Source organism: Pongo abelii, chromosome 12 (genome assembly GCF_028885655.2).
Source record: "Pongo abelii isolate AG06213 chromosome 12, NHGRI_mPonAbe1-v2.0_pri, whole genome shotgun sequence".
Classification (NCBI taxonomy): Eukaryota; Metazoa; Chordata; class Mammalia; order Primates; family Hominidae; genus Pongo; species Pongo abelii.
This window is the reverse complement of record NC_071997.2, coordinates 29,378,150-29,403,801: the sequence shown is the minus strand read 5'-3', so window position 1 is coordinate 29,403,801 and position 25,652 is coordinate 29,378,150. Positions and strand designations below refer to the sequence as shown.

The 25,652-nt window shown below is 40.9% G+C and overlaps 1 protein-coding gene across 8 annotated transcripts in view; it reads left to right on the top strand.

Moving 5' to 3' along the window:
* Positions 1–25,652, top strand: part of AFF3 (ALF transcription elongation factor 3) — a 616,655-nt gene that overhangs the window by 55,306 nt on the left and 535,697 nt on the right. The window contains exon 1 of one of the 8 annotated variants that reach the window (XM_054547819.2): positions 8,481–9,560. The exons of the other annotated variants lie outside the window; for them this stretch is intronic. The gene's annotated coding sequence lies outside the window, so the exon portion shown is untranslated. Of the gene's footprint in view, positions 1–8,480; positions 9,561–25,652 lie in introns of those variants that run through there. 8 annotated transcript variants of the gene reach the window in all.

Sequence of the window (25,652 nt, the reverse complement as noted above, 5' to 3'; positions counted from 1 at the left end):
TCCTAATTGAATACCCTTTATTTCCTTCTCCTGCCTAATTGCCCTGGCCAGAACTTCCAACACTATGTTGAATAGAAGTGGTGAGAGAGGGCATCCCTGTCTTGTGCCAGTTTTCAAAGGGAATGCTTCCAGTTTTTGCCCATTCAGTATGATATTGGCTGTGGGTTTGTCATAGATAGCTCTTATTATTTTGAGATATGTCCCATCAATACCTAATTTATTGAGAGTTTTTAGCATGAAGGGTTGTTGAATTTTGTCAAAGGCCTTTTCTGCATCTATTGAGATAATCATGTGGTTTTTGTCTTTGGTTCTGTTTATATGCTGGATTACATTTATTGATTTGCGTATATTGAACCAGCCTTGCATCCCAGGGATGAAGCCCACTTGATCATGGTGGATAAGCTTTTTGATGTGCTGCTGGATTCTGTTTGCCAGTATTTTATTGAGGATTTTTGCATCAATGTTCATCAAGGATATTGGGCTAAAATTCTCTTTTTTTGTTGTGTCTCTGCCAGGCTTTGGTATCAGGATGATGCTGGCCTCATAAAATGAGTTAGGGAGGATTCCCTCTTTTTCTGTTGATTGGAATAGTTTCAGAAGGAATGGTACCAGTTCCTCTTTGTACCTCTGGTAGAATTCGGCTGTGAACCCATCTGGTCCTGGACTTTTTTTGGTTGGTAAGCTATTGATTATTGCCACAATTTCAGCTCCTGTTATTGGTCTATTCAGAGATTCAACATCTTCCTGGTTTAGTCTTGGGAGGGTGTATGTGTTGAGGAATTTATCTGTTTCTTCTAGATTTTCTAGTTTCTTTGCATAGAGGTGTTTGTAGTATTCTCTGATGGTAGTTTGTATTTCTGTGGGATCGGTGGTGATATCCCCTTTATCATTTTTTATTGCATCTATTTGATTCTTCTCTCTTTTTTTCTTTATTAATCTTGCTAGCGGTCTATCAATTTTGTTGATCCTTTCAAAAAACCAGCTCCTGGATTCATTTATTTTTTGAAGGGTTTTTTGTGTCTCTATTTCCTTTAGTTCTGCTCTGATTTTAGTTATTTCTTGCCTTCTGCTAGCTTTTGAATGTGTTTGCTCTTGCTTTTCTAGTTCTTTTAATTGTGATGTTAGGGTGTCAATTTTGGATCTTTCCTGCTTTCTCTTGTGGGCATTTAGTGCTATAAATTTCCCTCTACACACTGCTTTGAATGCATCCCAGAGATTCTGGTATGTTGTTTCTTGGTTCTCGTTGGTTTCAAAGAACATCTTTATTTCTGCCTTCATTTCGTTATGTACCCAGTAGTCATTCAGGAGCAGGTTGTTCAGTTTCCATGTAGTTGAGCGGTTTTGAGTGAGATTCTTAATCCTGAGTTCTAGCTTGATTGCACTCTGATCTGAGAGATAGTTTGTTATAATTTCTGTTCTTTTACATTTATTGAGGAGAGCTTTACTTCCAAGTATGTGGTCAATTTTGGAATAGGTGTGGTGTGGTGCTGAAAAAAATGTATATTCTGTTGATTTGGGGTGGAGAGTTCTGTAGATGTCTATTAGGTCCGCTTGGTGCAGAGCTGAGTTCAATTCCTGGGTATCCTTGTTGACTTTCTGTCTTGTTGATCTGTCTAATGTTGACAGTGGGGTGTTAAAGTCTCCCATTATTAATGTGTGGGAGTTTAAGTCTCTTTGTAGGTCACTCAGGACTTACTTTATGAATCTGGGTGCTCCTGTATTGGGTGCATATATATTTAGGATAGTTAGCTCTTCTTGTTGAATTGATCCCTTTACCATTATGTAATGGCCTTCTTTGTCTCTTTTGATCTTTGTTGGTTTAAAGTCTGTTTTATCAGAGACTAGGACTGCAACCCCTGCCTTTTTTTGTTTTCCATTTGCTTGGTAGATCTTCCTCCATGCTTTTATTTTGAGCCTATGTGTGTCTCTGCACGTGAGATGGGTTTCCTGAATACAGCACACCGATGGGTCTTGACTCTTTATCCAATTTGCCAGTCTGTGTCTTTTAATTGGAGCATTTAGTCCGTTTACATTTAAAGTTAATATTGTTGTGTGTGAATTTGATCCTGTCATTATGATGTTAGCTGGTTATTTTGCTCGTTAGTTGATGCAGTCTCTTCCTAGTCTCGATGGTCTTTACATTTTGGCATGATTTTGCAGTGGCTGGTACTGGTTGTGCCTTTCCATGTTTAGCGCTTCCTTCAGGAGCTCTTTTAGGGCAGGCCTGGTGGTGACAAAATCTCTCAGCATTTGCTTGTCTGTAAAGTATTTTATTTCTCCTTCACTTATGAAGCTTAGTTTGGCTGGATATGAAATTCTGGGTTGAAAATTCTTTTCTTTAAGAATGTTGAATATTGTCCCCCACTCTCTTCTGGCTTGTAGGGTTTCTGCCGAGAGATCTGCTGTTAGTCTGATGGGCTTCCCTTTGATGGTAACCCGACCTTTCTCTCTGGCTGCCCTTAACATTTTTTCCTTCATTTCAACTTCGGTGAATCTGACAATTATGTGTCTTGGAGTTGCTCTTCTCGAGGAGTATCTTTGTGGTGTTCTCTGTATTTCCTGAATCTGAATGTTGGCCTGCCTTGCTAGATTGGGGAAGTTCTCCTGGATAATATCCTGCAGAGTGTTTTCCAACTTGTTTCCATTCTCCCCGTCACTTTCAGGTACACCAATCAGACGTAGATTTGGTCTTTTCACATAGTCCCACATTTCTTGGAGGCTTTGCTTGTTTCTTTTTATTTTTTTTTCTCTAAACTTCCCTTCTCGCTTCATTTCATTCATTTCATCTTCCAGGGCTGATACCCTTTCTTCCATTTGATCGCATCGGCTCCTGAGGCTTCTGCATTCTTCACGTAGTACTCGAGCCTTGCTTTTCAGCTCCATCAGCTCCTTTAAGCACTTCTCTGTATTGGTTATTCTAGTTATACATTCTTCTAAATTTTTTTCAAAGTTTTCAACTTCTTTGCCTTTGGTTTGAATATCCTCCCGTAGCTCAGAGTAATTTGATCGTCTGAAGCCTTCTTCTCTCAGCTCGTCAAAGTCATTCTCCATCCAGCTTTGTTCCGTTGCTGGTGAGGAACTGCGTTCCTTTGGAGGAGGAGAGGTACTCTGCTTTTTAGAGTTTCCAGTTTTTCTGCTCTGTTTTTTCCCCATCTTTGTGGTGTTATGTACTTTTGGTCTTTGATGATGGTGATGTACAGATGGGTTTTTGGTGTGGATGTCCTTTCTGTTAGTTTTCCTTCTAACAGACAGGACCCTCAGCTGCAGGTCTGTTGGAGTACCTGGCCGGCCGTGTGAGGTGTCAGTCTGCCCCTGCTGGGGGGTGCCTCCCAGTTAGGCTGCTCGGGGGTCAGGGGTCAGGGACCCACTTGAGGCAGTCTGCCCGTTCTCAGATCTTCAGCTGCGTGCTGGGAGAACCACTGCTCTCCTCAAAGCTGTCAGACAGGGACATTTAAGTCTGCAGAGGTTACTGCTGTCTTTTTTTTTGTCTGTGCCCTGCCCCCAGAGGTGGAGCCTACAGAGGCAGGCAGGCCTCCTTGAGCTGTGGTGGGCTCCACCCAGTTCGAGTGTCCTGGCTGCTTTGTTTACCTAAGTAAGCCTGGGCAATGGCGGGCGCCCCTCCCCCAGCCTCGCTGCCGACTTGCTGTTTGATCTCAGACTGCTGTGCTAGCAATCAGCGAGACTCCGTGGGCGTAGGACCCTCTGAGCCAGGTGTGGGCTATAATCTCCTGGGGCACCGTTTCCTAAGCCCGTCGGAAAAGCGCAGTATTCGGGTGGGAGTGATCCGATTTTCCAGGTGCCGTCTGTCACTCCTTTCTTTGACTAGGAAAGGGAATTCCCTGACCCCTTGCGTTTCCCGAGTGAGGCAATGCCTTGCCCCTGCTTCGGCTGGCGCACGGTGCACTCACCCACTGACCTGCGCCCACTGTCTGGCACTCCCTAGTGAGATGAATACGGTACCTCAGATGGAAATGCAGAAATCACCCGTCTTCTGCGTCGCTCACGCTGGGAGCTGTAGACCGGAGCTGTTCCTATTCGTCCATCTTGGCTCCTCCTCGAGGTTCACACTTTATACCTCGTGACATTTAGAGCAGGCAGGGTCTGTATTCAGGCCTGCAGAAAAATAAATGTAATGCTTTTTTGAAATGTATAACAATGCTTCTTTCTATTTGTGTTTGGTTTATATTACCTAAGAAGCATGTTCTGTATTATTAGGATAGATATCACTTCTGTGTTTATTCTAATGAAAATGAAGAAGGAAACAGTCCCCACCAATATTGTGAAGTACTTAATGGTATTTAAAATCTCTACGAGACTAGGCCAAAGTAAAAATATAAATGAAATAAATGGAAATGTAGCCATTACTTTCCAGTTTATGTGAGTATCACGATGCAATATTTGGAACTGATTGCAACTGCTGTAAAGTACTTTGAGGAAACCCATTAGAAGAGAATTAAAACTTGAGCAGATTAGCTGATCTCTAATGGCCCTAGGAGAAGATCTTGTGTTGCTTCAAAATCTTTTCTGATTCTCATCACTCAACCTTCTTGGCTATGTAAACAAAGGAAGCTTTCCTTTTGTTTTCCAGACGTTTGAAAAACAAAATTTTCCAGAGCTGCGCATCTGCCAGGAAATGTTTCTTTTAACCCGATATCATAGATAGTTTTAAAAGCTAAAGTAAACTCTGGATTTTAGGTTTCTGTATCCCAGGTTGAGAGTGATAAAGCTAAAAGAGGAAGCTTTTTAGGTGCTAGTGATTATTTAGTGATGGTAACATGGATCGCTGATATTTTTACTTTCTTTTTTGTATATTGATTTTGTATCCTGTGACCTCGCTGAGTGTATTCATGAGTTCTAATAGTCCTGTGTGTATTTCTTAGGATTTTATATATATACACATGATCATGTCATCTGTGAATAGAGATAGTTTTGCTTTTTCCTTTCCAATCTGGTTGCTTTTAATTTTTTTTTCTTGCCCGATTGGCCTGGCTAGGACCTCCAGGAGAATGTTGAATAGTAGTGGAGTGAGTAGACATCTTTGGTTTGTTTCTCATTTTGAAAGGAAAGCTTTGTCATTCACTATTGAGTATGATATTATCTGTTGGTTTTTCATAGATGCTCTTTATCAGGTTAAGGAAGTTTCCTTCTGTTCCTAGTTTGTTGAGTGTTTTTAAGCATAAAAGGATGTGTGATTTTTGTCAAAGGCTTTTCCACATCTATTGAGATGGTCATATGGGTTTTAATCTATTAATATACTTTAATACATTGACTGATTTTTATATGTTGAACCAACCTTGCATTCCTGGACTATGTCACTTGGTTATGGTATATAATCCTTTTATATATCACTGGATTTGTTTTGCTAGTATTTTGTTGAATGACTTCCGTTTTCAGAAACATAGTTGTCCATTTTCTTCTTTGATAATGAAAGTTCATGAACACTTGAGATAAAAATAAAGGAATATGACTTTCTCAGGACTTGCCCATGGAAACATGAAAACACTGTTTCTGCATATTCTCTGAATGATAGTCCTGTAAGTAAGAATAATCAAATCTCAAAAGAGATTTGAGTACTTGAGTACTCAAGTTCAGAAAGTTTTATGTAATGATTTTCTAAATAATTTTAACTTGACACCTGCTTAAGAAATTCTCACATAATGTAGTTTCTTATATGACACATTTAGATTTTAGGTCCTGACCTTGTGCAAGTCATTCAATTTTTTTTAGCTTAGTCCTCTAATGAGTAAACAGGATTATAAGGAAGAAGTAAAATATGGTGTGAATATGCTCATAAGATGTTACATGATGGGAAGATATAATTATTTATATAAGTATGTAAGTATAATTATTTAGCACAGGGGTCACAAATTCAAATACCTTCGGGGCCAAGTAGACCAAATAAATGTCTGAAACAGGATCACAGTTGGATGTGTTGGGGCTTGTGGTCCATTTGAAGCTCTGCTACCTTGCTTCAATAAGTTCAGATGACAAGCAAAACAAGCAAAATACAGTAAACAACACACACCCACACCTGTACTTTCTTGGCCAGACATCATACATCTGTCTCTATAGAATCCCTCATTTAGGGGGTCACTGATGAAGTGTAAGGCCCTAGGGTTGAGCTTCAGCTCCACTGTAGGGTAGGTTTTTACCTTCTTCAAAGCTTCATTTTCTCATTTGTAAAATGCAGATAATGTGTGTCTTGCCTAACTCTAAGGGCTGTTGTGAGAGGTTTAAATGGCATAACAGATAGAAATGATTCGAACTATTAAGTCCTTTATAAATGTGTGGAATGTTGTTTTTCTGTATAAATCTTAGCTTTTCTATTATCTCAACAAAGGTGTTTTTCTTGTTAAGAAGGATTAGTAGCCAGGCATTGGACAACTCCAGAAGACCAGCTAGAAACATCTTTTTTTCAATAGTAGAATAACCTTGGTAATAGATTCAAGCCCATTTAATATACTTCCTGGACTTGAATTGTTACCTGGATCACCCCACTGTCATTCCAGCAAAAAGATCCATGATATGTTCTTCTCACCATTAGGTTCTCTTAGATATGGGAATTCTTTTTTTCTTTTCTCTCTCTCTTTTTTTTTTTTTTTTTGAGATGGAGTCTCAGTCTGTCGCCAGGCTGGAGTTTAGTGGCGTGATCTTGGCTCACTGCAACCTCTGCCTCCCAGGTTCAAGTGATTCTCCTGCCTCAGCCTCCCGAGTAGCTGGGATTACAGGCATGTGCCACCACACCCAGCTAATTTTTGTATTTTTAGTAGAAACTGGGTTTCACCTTGTTGGCCAGGATGGTCTCAATCTCCTGACCTCATGATCTGCCCACCTCAGCCTCCCAAAGTGCTGGGATTACAGGCGTGAGCCACGGTGCCCTGCCAGATATGGGAATTGTTATGACACTACAGCAGTATGCATCATAATTCTTACAAACCAGATACATTATCTCTGAGGGCTTTCTGTGGTTTCCCTAACATATAAACAGAAAGTCAGAACTTGTTGTATCTTGGTATACTAGAATTTGAAAGAGTTTGATTTCTACAGTTTTCTGACCACAGTAAATCTAGTGTTGACATCTTGATGCCTTTGTGGGAGGTTCCTTTGGAACAAGATGTAACTCAGCATCTGCACAAGATCTGCCAAGTAGCCCTGCCACAGCAGTGCCTGGCTCAGCTTACTAGTTACCCTCAATCAGCGGGCACAGTCATAGAAACCCACGAGTCACAAGTTTATTGAGCTCCTTCTATGCATAACACACCATGCTGGCTTGGGGACAGTGAAAAAGTAATGTGGCCCCTGCTCTGAAGAAGCATGGAGTCTGTGTGGAGAGAAACCAGTATCCATGAAATAGCTATAGAGTCTGGACTCTTGGACTGTTAGATCTGTCTGGAAGGAACCTTAGAGATCATCTTTGCAGCCCACCTCCCTCAATGTACAGCAGAGAAACGGATGCCTATAACTAAATGCTTATTTCTGTGGTGTAGTCCAGGGCTTATCAAATTTAGCTGCTTCCCAGAATCAGCTGGGGATCCAGAGTGCCTGGGGTAGGGAACCAGGTATTTATTTTGGAGTTCATAAGTCCTACAGTTTGCTTATTAGATTTGGGAATGGTAACAGGCTAAGAGTGGTTTTGGAATCTAGGATTTTGGGAGCTCAGTGAAAGACCAAGAAAGAGCCTCAGGGAGGAGATGATGTTGCATAAAGGGCAGGTAAGATCGAGGGAGACTGGAGCCTTTGGGGACAGGGGTGCAGTTAGGTGAGCATATGGAATTGGGAACTTGTGTGGCCGAGATGATGAGGAAGATGATTTACGTCACGTGACTCTCTTGGACAGCAAGGGGCTGTAGGAGATTTTGTACATTTGCTTTGAAAAAGAGCTGTGAGTATATTTCTGCTAAAGACATTTTGATAGTCAGTTTGACTTTTTTTTTAGTTTTAAGAAAGTATGTAATTGCATCACAATTAATTCTTCAATCCCAAATTGATTATATTCGATAAAGCGTGATTTTTTTCTTTAGTTTATCATCAAGTCATAGTCTGTTCACTGCCATCTCAAAATAGTTCTGAGACAGACACTGATAATTTTGTATACTCAGTTTCCGAATTTCTTGGTAATAAAGTAATTTATATGCAATATGCTAATATATTTGGATAAAGAGGTGTACTATGGACAACCAATGAAAACACTTAACATCTATAAGCTATTCTTTTTGAAAATAATTTTACTCTCAAAGTGAATTCTCTTTATGGAACTTTTGATATTATAAAGATACACAAAATTGGACAATCTAGATAAATCCTTCATAATAAATTTTATTTCTCCAATGTGTATAATAAGACATCAAACAGAATTCCCCTTTTATGAAAAAACTATTTTATACCTATGCATATTTTATGGTTGTGTTCATTTTCTTTTTCTAAGAAATTTAATTCTATGATTTAACTTATTTTTAAACTTGATGCATAATATGTGCACATTTTTATGGGGTACGTATAATATTTTGTTACATGCATACGACGTGTAATGATCAAGTCTGGTTGTGTTCATTTCACTGTCGAACTGTCAAACACAAGCAGTGCTTTTTGGTACTGTTACATTTCTCCTTGTTGTGTGGGTTGGTTGAAGGCAGGAACCTTAATGATTAAGAACACAGACTGTGAACCAGATAGTCTGAGTTCTGATCCCCTGCTCTGCCACCTGCTAGCTGTGGATAGCTCTATTTTGTCTATTGTGAATAGTGGAAAAGAAAGAATAATACCTACCTCAAAGGATTGATGTGAGGATTAAATGAGTTAATATGTGTAAAGTGTTTAGTACAGTGCCCGACACATAGTTAAGTGCACAATGTGTTTAGCTATGATTACTTTTTAAGTTGTTATTAATTGTACCTGGCATATGACCTGACACATAGCATGTGGTCGCCGAGTGTTTATTGACTAAATGAGGGACTGTACCAATTACTGTAAAGTTTTGTTAAATAGAATACTTTTTTTTCCTAAGCTGTTTCCATCCTGTATATGCCCAAAGGCATCAACAATTTATAGTAGAATAGTTTAATCAATGAGAGAGAATATTTGGTCAAAAAGATCGGTGTGGTCACGTGGAATAGCTAATGGCACTGTGGGCAAGGGAGCATTTTTGATGAAGTCATAGAACTTTGTGGCTTTCACTGGGAATCTCGAGCCTGAGCCAGAACCCAGACCGTCTGATTCCAGGCTGAGACAAGGGCAGCACTTTGTTCAGTGGCTGGTCCCTGGGGCTGGCTCACTCCGTACTCCCTTCTCTCCCTCTCTGCCTCTCCTTCCACCACCCCCTCCATTCTTCCTCCCTTAGCCTTGTAAAGCCGAGGATCCTTAACCTGGAGGTCAGGGAATCCCTCTCATCGTCTCTGCATTTCTGTTCCTTTCTTTCATTTTTGTCTTTCCTGAGAAGAGAGCCTACAGCTTTCATCAGACTCCCAAAGGCAGCCGTGACCCCGCTTCCGTGAGGGTGGAAGCGGCTCTGGCAGCAGCCGTTTTCCATTATGAGCAGACGCTGAGGTGGAGCTCAGAGAACTGTAAGAACTCTATTCTTTTGTGAGTGTTTCTAGCAGCAGAGGAAACGGTGGGAACGAAGAGGGTAGCTTGGCAAAGCCGTTGTGCCAGGCAGAAGTGCGGTGATTGTGAAGACACTGTGGAGTCCCTTCTTGACTGCCTGGACCAGCAGGGCCTTGCAGTGACCCGGCCAGGTCATAAGCACAATGCAGGCCATGGTTTGGAAGGTACTCCAGGAAAACCTCAGTGCCTGTAGGGTGTTCTCTTGTCTGTCATTTCCTCATGGCATAGTGGAGTCAGGTAGCTTAGATTTGCCTTAACTGCAAACTAGCTGATTGACATAGACTTTCTCGTAGCGAGGCACAACTGCTAAATGAAAAATACCATTGTTCTTTGCTTAAAATAAAATTAAGGGGACAATGTTGTATATAAATACTTAGGAATTCAAATGCATTATTTTAAGAGCCGTTTTATTTCATTTTATTTTATTTTATCTTTTTTTTGAGACGGAGTTTTGCTCTTGTTGCCCAGGCTGGAGTGCAGTGGCACAATCTGGCACGATCTTGGCTCACCACAGCCTCTGCCTCCCGGGTTCAAGTGATTCTCCTGCCTTAGCCTCCTGAGTAGCTGGGATTATAGGGATGCATCACCATGCCCAGCTAATTTTGTATTTTTAGTAGAGATGGGGTTTTTCCATGTTGGTCAGGCTGGTCTTGAACTTCCAACCGCAGGTTATCTGCCTGCCTTGGCCTCCCAAAGTTCTAGAATTACAGGCATGAGCCACCAAGCCCAGCCAAGAACCATTTGATAAGAATGCATATCACACTATGTCCCAAGGGCTTTTCAAGTATTAATTGGAATTTGAGTTGTCTAGGTCACTACTTCGTGACAAAATCATGACTAAATAGCTTCACATATCCCTTTTATAGCTGTAGTGTAAGTCCTTGATTTTTTCCCCTCCATTATGCAATATTCAAATTTATCACACAACAGCTTTAACATAACTGATGGCAGTGCACTTTTTGTTGCTGAGGCAGGATGAAGGACTTTTTAATGTAGTCTGGCTAGACACCAAGAGTGCAGAAGTGATCCATCTTCCCCTGGCAGCTAGGTGGAAGACAGTCCATGTTGGGACATTTACTTAAGCATGGCCAGACAGGAGGGCTTTATCAGGATAACATTCATTTGCCAAGTATGTGTGATAAAGCCAGAGTTAGACTTTGGGAATTTGGACCTTGTCTATATTTAGCATCCAGAAACCACTATGGGGCTGTCATTGGTTAGGTGTTTCCAGTCCCAGTTCTTGCTGCAGTTAGATATTTGTTCTGAAGTTTGTCCATTCATTCATTCATTTGTTCGTATTTCAACATATCTCACTTTTTCCTGACACTGTTTACTTACAGGACATTTTTAGAACTATCTGAATTATTTTTGATGAGAAAATCTCATGATGAGAAATTAAAATTAAGAAAAACTAGAAATGCTTATGTAATTTGGCAAATCCTCTTAAAAAGCTTTTCAAGAAACCAGATATTAAAAAAATCCCTAAATCAAGGGAAGAACTATCAATATGAATTTTTCTTTAAAGGAATTTAAAAAACACACAAGAACTTTCTGTGAGATTACATCTCAATTTTATCCCTAAGAGACATAATTCCTCTACAGAGGCTGCCTACTGAGAACTATTGATCAACCAGAGGCCAAATGTCAGTTTACTTCTGACCATGCCACTCACTGGAATCTGATTTTTTTATTTTCATATCTATAAAGTGAGGATGGGGACACTATCCTATGTAACTCATGGGGTTGTGTGAGAATTAAATGAATTCTCACAGCTAACCTATGACAGTACCTTACAGTCAACCCTCAGTAAATCAGAAGAGTTTTCCCCCAATGATTCTGTGTGTCAGAAAGTGTGAAGGGTGAATCAGAGTTAATTTTAGAGGCCCTGTGATCTAATCCACGTTCTCCCTATTCTTTTGTCTGTGAATATAGAACATAGGTGGGTCAGAGGCCAAATGGTTCCTAAGCCAGATGATGAGGGGGTGCAGGTCAGGGGACATTCAGGAAGGCTGGATGCAGGGTGGAGGCTCAACAGAAGGTCTTCTTTTGGAGGAAGTGCATGGGTGAGTAGGTGGTCACTGACGTGATGGCGATTTTCTCACTTGCCCAGCTCTGCTTGGCTTGGCTGCCCAGAGGCATCCTCTTCAGTCTCCAAATCTGAGTGAAGGAGAGAGAGGTGCTTTTAAAAAGAATTGACTTGTAGTTTGGAAACTCCTTCCTGGTTAGAGAAAATGGGCCTCTGTATGAAGACTTTTTCTTTTTTAAAATATTTGTATAAATGTATGGAGTACAAGTGTAATTTTGTAACTTGCATAGATTGCATAGTGGTGAAGTCAGGGATTTTAGGGTTTCCATCACCTGAGTGACAGACATTGTACCCAGTGAGTAATTTCTAACCCTTGTCGTCCTACTTCCTGAGGACAGTGACTTGATTCTACTTGTGGACTGTGGGCTTGACTTACCTTGTGGATGGCTCCAGCCCCCAGCAGGAAACTTAGGAGCATCAGATCTTAGTGTTGCTGTGGCTTTCTGCCTGTGGTTCAGGCTGCATTGCTGGTTTCCTAACCTTGCTTTTCCTTGACCTCTGTGTGTATCCCAGATCTCTAGTGTGATCTGACTTCGTAGCCTCTTCCTTGATCCTGATTGCCAGCTACTGGGTACAACTTAGTCTGCTCCTAGCCCAATAAAGACCCCACCTCTGGTTCCAACCTTTTCCTGGCTGTCATCCTAGGTTTCCACCTTCTTGAGAGCCATCTTTTTTAGAGAAGTACAGAGTTCACTATCCAGGTCCTTTGGCAGCATCCTGGCCGGGGGTGGGGGCAACATACAGATCATTTCCCTCAAGGAAAACATTGAGGCACACTGGTTAGTGCTTGGTTCATGCCTGTGTTTTTTCTTTTTCTGGAGTCTTGCCTTAATTTTTTTTTTTTTTTGCTAATATACGGACTGTTCTTTCCTCCCTCCCTCCCTTTAGAAGAGATGGTAGGTTTCATTTTGCCTCTTGTCTCCAGGTTTCAGGAAAAAGAAAATGATTTATAAGAGAGGTGACAAATCTGCATAGAGTTTTTGTTTGTTTGTTTTTAGTTTCAGCTAAGGCCCCAGATAAAAATGTGAAGAAAAAGAAAATCTTCAAGATGAACTATATTAACGTTTTAATTAAAAGTAATATTTTTTGACAGAGCTAAACAAAATTATAATAAACATCTAACTACTAATAATAGCATCTTTACCTATATTCTCTCTAGTCCTCACAATAACCTAATGCAGCAGACATAGTGCCTCTATTGAACATGCAAGGAAACCAAGGCTAGTTAGGTTTCAGCCTGAATTTGACATCCGACCTGACGTCATTCTACCATGTCATTCTGATTTGCAGCAAAGCAGGTGTTCACTCTGGCTCTGGCTATTCTAAAGGATAGTACTGTTCTCTTAAAAAACTGTAAATTCTGGTTCTTATTCTTGGTTGGTTTGCAGTGTCTGAGCTAGGCCACTGGGGTGCTGCTGTGTGATGAACTCTGCTGAAGTGGTAGTGGCAAGAGTCACAGTGAAATGCATAGTAAGTTAAGAGCAAGGAAAATAAGATCAGGAGGTTCTGTCTTCATGGCCAGGCACTTGAGGAACATCAGATGTCAAGGAGGCTGAGTTACTCTTCTTTTTGTGTGGTGAGTCTGTTGACCCAGAACGCAGATATAGCATCTGCGGCATCAGACCTTTCGTGTACCCTGAGAAAAATAAGCTTCAGACCAAGGAGCAAACACTGATACAGGAATCTGGTGTTCGCTCAGGAATCTGGGCCATTAGGACAAATTTAAATTATGTCTGCAAGTGGTTATGAGCTGGGGAAGCGTGAGTTCTGTTGGGGGGCCACAAGAAAGTACAGTTCATGATATTGCTTCATATTTCTAGATTCCTAGAAAATGTATTTTAGATTCATTTCTGGGAGCTAAGCAGGAACTGTGTATACCAGTTGAATTCAGCCCATACTGATTGTGCACCTGTGGTTAAATAAGGTGCAGCAGGCAAGAGAGAGAAGCATGTTTAGACAGCGTCGCCCTCAAGGAGTTTGTAACCTAGTTGAGAATCTTGAAATCTGTTTTCTAGTTTGCTAGTTTCTAGTTACTTTAATTAATTAATTTTAGATTCAGGATACTACTGTGTAAGTAAAACTTAATTACATTTGACATGATACAGTTGGCCCTCCATATCTGCAGTTTCCACATCTGTGGATTCAACCAAACTTGGATTGAAAATATTCAGCAAAAGGCCAGGCGCTGTGGCTCACGCCTGTAATCCCAGCACTTTGGGAGGCCGAGGCAGGCGGATCATGAGGTCAGGAGATCGAGACCATCCTGGCTAACACGGTGAAACCCCGTCTCTACTAAAAACACAAAAAAATTAGCTGGGCATGGTGGTGAGCACCTGTAGTCGAAGCTACTCTGAAGGCTGAGGCAGGAGAATGGCGTGAACCTGGGAGGCGGAGCTTGCAGTGAACCAAGATCATGCCACTGCACTCCATCCAGCCTGGGCGACAGAGCGAGACTCTGTCTCAAAAAAAAAAAAAAAAAAAAAGAAAAAGAAAATATTCAGCAAAAGAGCCCCAATAAAAAATACAACAATAAAAAATAATACAAATAAATAAACTATAGTTATAACAGCTATTTACATAGCATTTACATTGTATTAAGTATTATAAGTAATCTATAGAGATGCTTTCAGGTATATGGGAGCGTGTGCTTAGATTATATTGAAATACTATGCCATTTTATATCAGGGACTTTAGCATCCTAGGATTTTGGTATCCTCAGAGGGCCTAGAACCAATCCCTTGAGGATACCAAGGGACGGCTGTATAATTCCTCATTTGACTTTTTAATTCTTTCATTTAGGGATGTTTACAAGTCCGTTTAACTCAGTTCATTCCACAGCTGAATGAGTCTGTTCTCTGTGCCATAATTTACAACACTGATTATATTAAAAACAAGACCTGATGCTCTTGGCCAGGAACAGAGAGCCCTCTGAGACATTGTATGTGCTTGGGTCAAATCCAAGTCCTACATAGATATTCCTGCAGAGAGAATTCTCTGAAAGGATTGAAATAATGATCACAAAGGTCACTTCCAACTCTAAATCTATGATTTTGGTTCAAAAAATAAATAAATAAAAACAAGCCCTGTAAAAGCTGTAAGTTTAGGGTAGTAAAAACTCTCCTTAGTATTTTGGATGAAATTCGTAGACCTTGAGAAACCTGTATATTTGCTTACAGTATCTTCTGCATTTCAGCAGAAGCTGAATTCACCAGGTTTCAAAATTTCAATCTTTGGTAATGTGGTACCTGGGCTGAGCCTGTGAACGGATGTTATCATATGAACTGAAGCTCTTTGAGCCAGTCTAGCTTGGCATGAATTTGCTGGCCAGTCTGTGCTACTTTCTAGTTGGAATGTGCAAAATATGCATAGTTTACTAATTGAAATATTCATTTTAAAGGAAAATTTGCCAAGGGAACTGGCTTAGGGCAGGAAGAATGCTTCTGAAGGAGTGAGTTGTCGACAGTACTAGCAAGATATGAGAAATTTAGAGAACTGGATTAGAAAGTCAGCAAAATTCACCCTTTAACTGGTGTCCAAGGGCATTCCTTGAACCCTTCTTTGTCCTTTTTTCTTTTTTTTCTTTCCCTCTTGGATAAAATTAGAGGCTTGGCTTAAATGGCCTCTAGTTTATCCAGCCTTAAAAACTCTATGATGCTGAGTGGTTTCCAGATAAATAAACCATCACTTGGTTAGTTTCTGTTAATGGAACAGATACTTGGTAGTGGAAATAGTAGAGAAAGAGAATTTGGGTATTAGTTAGATTTCCCCCCTCCACTTCCCCAAACTCCTGGATTGGATTAGATCAGGAAAGAGGAAGTAACAGATACTGTAGTTTCCCATTGCTGCTATAACAAATTACCATAAATTTAGCAGCTTAAAACAGCACACATTTATTATCTTAGAGTGCTGAAAATCAGAAGTCCACAGTGGGTTTCCCTGGGCTAACATGAAGGTGTTGGCAGGCCTGTGCTCCTTCTGGAGGATCTAGGGGAGAATCTGTTTCCTTGCTATTTCCAGCTTCTAGAGGAGCTCCACATTCTGACTCATGGCCCCATCCTCCATCTTCAAAGCCAACAACCTCCTCACTCTGGCCCTCACTTGTCTAACCTTCCTGCTCCCTCTTTTGCTTAGAAGGACCTTAGCGACTACATTGGGCCTGATCTTATTATTTTTAAGATTAATTTTAATTGTTTTATTTTCGTTTGAGACAGAGTCTCACTGTTGCCCAGGCTGGAGTGCAATGGTATGATCTCGGCTCATTGCAACCTCTGCCTCCTGGGTTCTAGCAATTCTCCTGCCACAACCCCCTGAGTAGCTGGGATTACAGGTGCCCGCCACCTGTACAGGCTACGTTTTGAATTTTTAGTAGAAACAGGGTTTCACCGTGTTCGCCAGGCTGGTCTCCAGCTCCTGGCCTCAAGTGATCCACCTGCCTTGGCCTTCCAAAGTGCTAGGATTACAGGTGTGAGCCACTGTGCCTGGCCAGGCCTGGTCTTTAACTTATATCTGCACAGTCTCTTAAATCATAGAAGGGAACACATTCAGAGGTTCCAGGCATTAGGAGGTGGGCATCTTTGAGGGAGCCATTCTTCTACTTACTGCACATACATAACGTTGATAGCATTACAGAGCTGGGACACCACACTTCCCTCTCTGGAAATAAATATTTCCAGCAGATTAAATCATTTTTATCATTAATGAGAGACTTTCAGCTTTACTGTTCTGGTCCCTTGTACCACAGCAGGGAATTTATTAAAAGGAAAAAGGGGAGAAAATGGGAAAAGAACTACATGTTGGGGAGGCAGTTTTATCAACTCAAATGGAATCAACCTCAGTGTCCTCAGAAGCAGAGTGTGCTGTTTACTTGGACTCAGTGGTGCAGAGGAAAAGGCAAATGGGTTCCCAGGGCTGGAGCCGTAGGTGTTTTGAGACCTGTCTCTTAGGCAACTTGGTGAGGTATTAGGTTTTACATTTTGAGAGTTCACCTGCAGTGGCCACATTGCCTTCCATGTTGAGGTGATGTGTATTTACTTTCAGGTATCAAGGCTTTTTCAAAGCCCTGGGAAGTTGTCACATCCTCTGTGGGGAAGAAATTCCTGCACACAGTCTGAATGTGATACTGACTGTCTTTAGAGTTCTCTGCAGCAGAAGCCCTACTCTTATTATCTCAAGGGTGACATTTTAATTGTCACTGCATTAGATAAGAAGATATCTCGGTTTGTAGTTAGACATAATTGAGGATAAGGCAGAATTCGGGAGAAGTAGTCAGTGGCACTTGAGTCACGTCTTTTTCACCATGAACACCAGCTGCTCTGCATCCATACCCTGATTTGACGTAGACATTCATGTCATCAGAGGAAACTCATTTAGTTCCTGAGACATTTACATGTCTGCAGCCCATGTTTGTATTCTAATTTGCTTTGCATGCTAACCTGTCCACAAACCAGATTTAACGCTACCTGGAACGGCAGAGAGACACTGGCCAGGGTCTTAAAGGAGAATCTGAGCTGCCTTTGGGTGTGGCTGTGTCTAAGTAGCCGGGTCACACCAAGCTCCATCCTACGGGCCCCAAAGCATTTGGACAGCACCATGCCTCCAAAGGCACAAAACATCTCATCGAGGGTGGGAACTATGGAGAAACAAGCAGTGCAAACAACTGAAATATAATATTCTGTGTTTGCCATCACTTGAGACATCATCACATACATGCATTCTGGGAATTTGGCCAGAACCTATCAGAAAAAGTAAAAGCTGGAAACATAAAATACAGAATTTGAGATTTTCCCTAATTATAGTGGAATTTCCATAATTATTTCCCTAATAAACAATTTTTTTTGGCCACTGTTGTTGCCGTTTCTAGAAATGGGATTATTCTGGTCTGACAGTTTCTAGGAAATATAAGTACTTATTCTCCAAGCTCTTGTCTGGTGCTGCTCTGTGGAAGGGCATTCTTTAGTGAAGAATCTTAATAGGATGTTCTGAGAAAGAGAAGCACACAGCCTGGACGATAATTTGTTGCACTTTCTGCATATTGTTTTTCTTTAATTCTCAGGGCTTTAATATAAAGAAATGCCCCCTCACTAGAGGGGGCAAAATGATTGCCCCAAACACGAGCTGTGGTTCTTGAAGACGTGTTTGCTAAATGAAGACACTGATCATGGCGTTTCTTAAGAGAGTTTTAGAAGAGGTGGATTGGGGAGTCAGGGATGTTGGCCCTGGTTTACCTGGGGGCCTTGAATTTTAACTTAGTTCATGGTCTGCTTCTGTTTGCCCATGGTCCCCCTAAATGGGTCTTCTGCAAACTTATCCCATCACCCACCTACAAACATGAGAAGTTAGCTCAGGTCCTTCTTGTGAAAGCTATAATACTCTTTGGAGCAGAGAGCTCCTGTCTTTTCTTTCTAGAGTGGTTGTATTTATGCTCATTGTCATCTAAGTACATGCTCTGTTTGCTAGAAGGAATTAAGATCCTGTAATGGTCCTTTTAACATTTAAATTAGGATACTTTTACCTCTGCAGGCTTCCTGCCTCCTCTCCACCAGTGCTCAAAGGTGGACTTTCATTGACCTCCAAGTGGCAGTGACTGTTTCCAACATCCCTTAATTCTCCAGAGTCAGAGTTTGTGTTATTGGCATAAATTAAGGTCAATTAGCCCTCGGCTGGGGCTTTGTCCATTATCTCTAACTGGGTGTTGAGTCTTAGGAAGGACCTGCACATTCTCACCTTGGATGCAATTGAAAGCACTTTGCCTATTGTGTACCCTCTAATTTAGAATTCAGAGACAAACTGGGCTTTAACTTTTCACCAAGTAAAATGAGATAAAAGCCCTTGTTAAACCAAAGAATTCTGTAAACAAAGTGCTGGGATATGTTGACATTTTTAAAGAAACTAATCTATTAACAAACCATTTTTTAAGTTACCTTATTGCTTCATGCTGTATGGATCAACTGTAAAATCATAGTGTTCAGCACAGTATAAATATACGTAAGTGCAATCATATTATCATGATTATTAACATAGCTGCTCTCTTAGAGGACTGCTTTTGGTAGGCGAGAGGTCAGAGTTGGACATGCAGGCAGGGAAATAGTGGGCCAGCTCCCTTTGGGAGAACACAGAGAGTGGCAAGAACAAGAGGGTACTGAGGAGTACTTTGGACAGGTGGAGGAGGAACAGAGCAGGAGGAGGGAGGGCCAGGAGGCAGAAAAGTCCAGGAGCTCAGGAAGTGGGAAATTCCAAGAAGTGAGGGGTCAGCAGAGTAAAACGCAGCAAAGTCATTGAGCTCAGTTAGATTGGGAGACAGTGTAGTGGGCAGCCTTGCCTGAGACACCTGACAGATGCACACAAGGAAACCAAGGCTTGCAGCGATTCAGCATTGGGTCCGTGGCTGGGTTACAACAAGGGACTGGGGATGGTGGTCGTTCTGCAGTTTTCTACTCAGCCTCCTTCTGACTTGTGAGAGATTAGTTCCTCTGATATGACTGTGTTTATAGTACCCTATTATACAGATCACGTGTTCTTGTTTTTTGTAATTTAACAATTTCTCATTTCATTAGTCTCTTATTCAGGTCCGTAAAGTCATGGATGAAGTAAAATGTTGCATTTTGCACATTAGGTTCCTTATTTACAATTTTAAACTCAGGTGCAACACAAAATTTTCACAGGCAAAGAATAAACAGGATTCCTATGAAGAGGTCTTCTGAAAAGCCCTTGACAGCAACCTTTGAATTATAGACAGCGACAATTATTCTTTTAATTTTTAACTTCTGACTATGATATATGAACTTGCCTTTATTTGAGAAAGAGTTTAGTGTCTTAGTTATGTGGTGCTCTGTGTTTCATTTTATTTGACCAAATAACACATTTTGTTGAATTTCAGGGTAGACCGAGAAAATGCATGGCATGTGTATTAATTTGATGAAGCTGCCCTATAAAGTCCCGAAGCCTGGACAGCCTCAACAGCAGGTGTGTGTCACCTCGCAGTCCTGGAGGCTGGAAGGCTGAGAGGAAGGTGGTGGCGAGGCTGTTTCCCTCTGAGGGTGGTGAGGGAGAATCCCTTCATGCCTCTCCGGCTTCTGGTGGATGCTGGCGATCTTTGGCGTTCCTTGGCTTGTGGATGTATCACCCGACACCTTCATGTTCGCTGGGCGTTCTGCCTGTGTGCATGCCTGTGTCCACGTGTCCTCATGAAAAGGGGGACACCCTTTTCATGAGGACACCAGTCACACAGGCTTGTGGTGCCCACCCTACTCCAGAGTGGCCTCCTCTTAACTAGGTCTGCAACAACCTCATTTTCAAATAAAGTCACATTCTGAAGCATTGGAGATTAGGATCTCAGCATCCGAATATTGTGGGGTCTGCAGGGACACAATTCAACCTGTAACAGCATGTTAGACTGCAGCATGGGAAGATCCTCTGAGGCTGAAGTTAGGGAACCTGTCCTCAACATTCACACTTACAGTGTTAGCCTTTATCTTATTCTCCATCGAAAAAAGACATTGCAGTGAACAATGTCTCAGTCCAACAATAACTTCTTCATATTTTAATCAACGAGTGAACTAGCCAAGTCATTTAATATGGAACAGAAATAGGAAACAAAAGAACTCAGTTAAGGTAAAAGAGATGGCAGGAAAGAGGGAAATGAAGGTGAAAAGGCAAAGATAAAGTACAAACGAGAAGAAACAGCAATGAGGTTATTTGGGAAACAGGTTGACCCAACAGGTCAATGTTTGTGATATGGTGGATTCCTAGCATTCATGGCATTAATCCTGCACTTAATATACAAGAGGAACAAGGGTGCAGCTGTTGGTGTGACTGCAGAGATGTTTCCGTTTGTTGTGAGCACCTCCCTTCTTGGTCTGAAATGGGCACTTTCTCTGGGGTTGCAGGCTTTACCAGTAGGACAGACAGCTCATGGTATGGCCCGGCCAGCAAGCCTGCCCCAGCCCAACTCAGGATCAGCTCTCCATGGGTCCAGCTCCAGGTGTGCAGCATGTACCCTTAAAGGCCAAGGATTCATTTAAAGCAGTGATCCCCAACCTCTTTGGCACCACGGACCGGTTTCGTGGAAGACAGTTGTTCCATGGACGAGGAGGTGAGGGTGGGGATGGTTTCAGGATGAAACTGTACCACCCCATATCCTCAGGCGTTAGTTAGATTTTCATAAAGAGCGCACAACCCAGATTCCTTGCATGCACAGTTCACAATAGGGTTTACTCTCCTATGAGAATCTAATGCCGCTGTTGATCTGACAGGAGGTGGAGCTCAGGCTCGCTCACCCTCCACTCACCTCCTGCTGTGTGGCCCAGTTCCTAACAGGCCATGGACTGTTATGGCCTGGGGGTTGGGGACCCCTGATTTAGAGGACAGTCTGGGCATGGGCTGGACATGGGGAGAAGAAATGTCTCGTTCCGTGGTTAAAGTGCAGGTGATTTTACCAGCCACCACATCTCCTAGAGTAGAAATCTCCAGTTTTCGGAGATGCTTTCATTGTTTGTATTTAGTAGCAGTTGTCAGAAGGCATAAAAATACATGATAAATGCTATTTAGTTGAGCAAGGTGGGTTTACAGGCTGTGCTACCTGTAGATAACCACGTATGCTGTACAGTAGGTGCCTTGAATAGATATCCCTTGAGACCCTGAAGTGGATGTCTTTGTTGGAAAAAGACAGTTGATTCACAGAGGAGAAACAAGCCACAGTCAAGGTTTTGTAAAGAAAGTAGCAGCCCCTTTATGTCATCATTTGGTATTTACGGTTTTGCTCAAAGAATTTTTAGGGGTGCACCTTCTAGCTCCCGTTAATCCCCATGCCAACAATTTAAAGGTGCTAACCTTTAAAAGAAGACACTAATACGGAGCCAGCTCATTTGTGCAGCTTCAGGCAGGAGCCAGAGCGTGGTGGTTTCTTTCTACAGACCAGGGACCTCACAGAACCACACTTCCTCTCTCCCAGCATGTTTCAGGGGTAAAGTGGATGCTTGCTTTGTGTGTTTTTCACACCTAAGTCCGTGTTCGTCAAGTATGGCATCATGGAGTCATCTCACTCACAGATGGTCTACTGTATATTTCACAATTCATGTTTTATACGCTGTTCGCATAAAAAGCTCAGAAATTGGAGACTTGAACCCCTCCTGTTGCTTTTATACTTTCGTGTAAAAGGTACCTCGGATTTTTTCTAGTATTAGACATTTTTGTTTTAAAAATTTTTCTCTATTGTATATGATGACATTTCCAGAATTAAAAGCTTTTGCATACATTCTATTTCTTCTTAGAAACAGGTCATATACTGTTAGACCCTGGTTGACAAGAAGAAATTTAGCATTAAATTGCAGTGTGTTTCAAGTCAAATGTTTTAATGCCACGACTTCTGAAATGTAGAGTAATTTTAAACAAATATTTGAGTGTCTACACTGTGCTGGATAAGTATTTAGCTACAGTATTATTCTGTCACGTCCTTTTATATATTACAAAATGTTCATTCCTATCAGTAATTTTAATACTGAAAACCAGAAACAATATATCTTACTATAAGAAAAATCTCATTTATTAAAATTAAAAATTATCACGCAAGTTCACTAGAGATGGCAATTTGCAATACCAAAAAGGCTTTCGTGTAAAAAATGTCTTCAGGGAGTAGATCTTTTAGGTGTTAAAGATAATTACTTCATTCAGCAAATCTTGGTTGAGCATCTACCATGAGCTGACACTTGTAATTATGTGACAGAAATGAGCGTAGAGAAATGGAAGGGAAGAGAGAATCTTCAGGAGCCATGGCCAGTTAGGATCAGTTGGAAATGAAGCTAATGCCTTCCTAAAATTATCATGTACTGTTAAGAAAACTAAGTGTTTTAATGGAAAAAAAATTATCATGTATGAAACGGTGTGCAAATATAACTGATGATTAGAATTCAACTTATAACTTTCTAAGAGCATGTCTGTAGAATAAACTATGAACATCGTATAATAATTCAGGGGAATCACAGTGTGAAAGTAAATGAAAGGCTGTGATTGTATCCCAGTCATGAACAGGAAAATTGACCTGGAGCATAAACATGACTGCTCCAAAAAGTGTTGTATCTTCTAAAAATGCTCAGATTTCTACTTCTAACAATTATAGCAACGATGGTTTCACATCTGTTAGTCAGACGGTTTTAATCTGCAAAAGGTTAAATGTTTGACAGTTACTTGTTCTCACATGCAGATTAGCTGCTTGGAGTTTAACCTTTAGATGTGCTTACGCAACCACATTTTACAATTTTTTTTGTATAAAACCACCCAAACAGAAACAGTCTAATAACTTGCAACTAGGAATACAGAAATCCAGGAGACACTTTTTTCACTTGATACAAATTACTCCAGTTACCTTCCCTCTTCCTTTCTGTCTGGGAGTATCTTAACACTCACCGTAATGTGTAGAAGCAACTTCACAATTAAAGAACTGAAGCCATTTGTGGAGATATAAATGTCAGGACAGGATGATTCTTCCACTTCAATGCCTTGCAGGATTTTAAAGGAGTGAGTGTAACTGCGTGATACCGAGGAGAAGAGACATGGGATCTTTTATCTTTACCTGAGAATGGGGAGACATGTATGAATTTTAAACTTTGTCGAGTGAGGAGTTTATATCTGGAGCTTCTGATTATTATAAAAGAGCAAAAAATCATAGGCTTTCTATTACTGCATTCAACTTTTAAATGCATGTTGATGATACATTAATTTTAAGGCATTATTCACATAGATAAGGCATTTGATTCAACTGATTCAAATTATATTATATCAAATTTCTTTCTGATTTTGTGTTGCTTGAAGAACAAGACAGGATTAAAAAACAGGCAAGAAAATAGGAGATGGCTAAACATTAACTCTATGTAAGCCATTCTATCCTCATTTTTAATCAGTGAATGCTCTTAAGCTTGATCATATATTGCAGAAAACATTTTTTAAAGGGACTATGACTGTTTTCTAGGTAGAGGCATCATACTAGGTATTTTATGTGTTATTTAAATATCTCCACGACTCATTTAGGCAAAAACTATCATGTTTCCTATTTTACAAATGAATTCATAGGCTAAAAATGTTTATTGGTGGTTCCCAACATTGGACTGCTAGCAACTCATGAGAAAAAAATGGACATTCCTGGACCCCCCTCTGGAGGGTAAGATTTTGAAGTTCTGGGGTATAGATCTGAGTATCTTTAGAGTTAAGTAGTTTCCCCAGTTGATTCTAATAAACACCTTGATTTGGAAGTCACACTTGGTTGGAAGAGCCACTCAGTATTACACAGTTAAAAAAAATGATAGAAATCCATCCATGTTCCTGCAAAGGGCATGATCTTGTTCTTTTAGTGGCCTGTTGGAGGGTGGAGGTTGGGAGAAGGGAGAGGATAAAAAAAAAAATTAACTAGAGAGTACTAGGCTTAACACCTGGGTAACAAGATAATCTGTTCAACACACCCCCATGATACAAGTTTACCTGTATAAGAAACCTGCACATGTACCCCTGAACTTCAAATAAAACTTAAAAAATAAAAGGTTTGGTTACCATCTAAGGAGAAAAAAACACCCAAAGTGATAGAACTGAGGTTGGGACTCAGTTCTGTGTGACTCTCCATCTCATAATCTGGAAGTGACTGTCATGGGGACCTTGAAAATCACCCTCAAATCTTAACAGTTGAAAGAATCCTAGCGTTTTATCTTGTCCATCATCTTTACTAATGTGGGATTTCCCTCCCAGCATCCTTGATGGTGGGCCTCGGAGTCCCAGCTGGAAGTAGTTCGGAGGAGGTGAGCCTCTGAGTGTTCCTTGCTATGGATGAGGCAGTCCTAATTATTAGCAAGCTCTGCTCTACTCTGAGTACGTGTGTTCCTGCTGACCACTTACTAGTTTTGCCCTCTGGAGCTATCTAGAATAAGTCAAGTCCTTTTTTACGCATGACAGCCTTTGGGCTATTTAAAGAAACTCATCCTCTTCCAACTGAGGCTTTCCTACTTTAGGATAATTGTGTTAGGTGCCAAGTTCAAATCTCCCTTCACCCTCTTGAAAGAGAAATCCCAACACAGCCTCAACAAACAGGTATGATCAACCACAAAATCTTCCTAGCTCATCAGAAGCTATGGCTGTTTCTCCCAGTGGCAGATTGTTTCTTAGCCTCCCTGGATCTCCTAGTTAATTTCCTTTGTTTTCTGTATTTCTTAGCACCCTGTATCAAAATTAGGACACTTGCTCCCTGTTTATAACACACATTTAAATTTTGTTTATCAAAAAGATCACTCATGGTTCAGGTCAAAGCTATGAAGAAGACAGGAACTTAGAGCATTAAGAGAGAAGTTAGTCGTGCTGAAGTGGGCTGGCGTCTCAATTCCACGTAGCTTGTGATCTTGTGGCCTTCGGCAGTACAACAAGGCCAGCCTTTACAGAAGAACAAACTGTTCCTGAACAGTTCCTCCACTGTATTAAAAGCAAACATATTTTTTCTCCTATATTGAACCCTTCAGCCTTTTGTGTTTAAACTATTTCTCATCTTGTTTGAACTATTTTTTCTGGAACAAACATTTATTGTAGGCAGTGTAAATAACAGCTGGCACTCTGTTTGTGTTGACTTTTGTATGTCTCTTCTGGGCCATTATTTAGTTAGCAGAGAGTTTGGAGACCCAAATTCATGTCTCCACCTTGTTACCAGTTTAGAGCTTAGACAAGTCTTTTAATTTTCTAGGCCATAGTTCTCTTGTGAAATAGGGATAATAAGTACCCTTGCCTTACCTCATGGAGAGGGATGATCAAAATATGGGCTACTGAGAGTATTAAGATATCTAGAAAAATGTGCTACAGAAAACAACATCATGCTAGTGTGCATTATTAATTGCCATTATTATTAATGCCACTATTGGCATATCATTGGAATTTAGACTCTTCTTCAAGCACGCTTTTAGCTAAAATTTTTGTCGTTGTTGTTGCTGTTTAGACAGGGTGG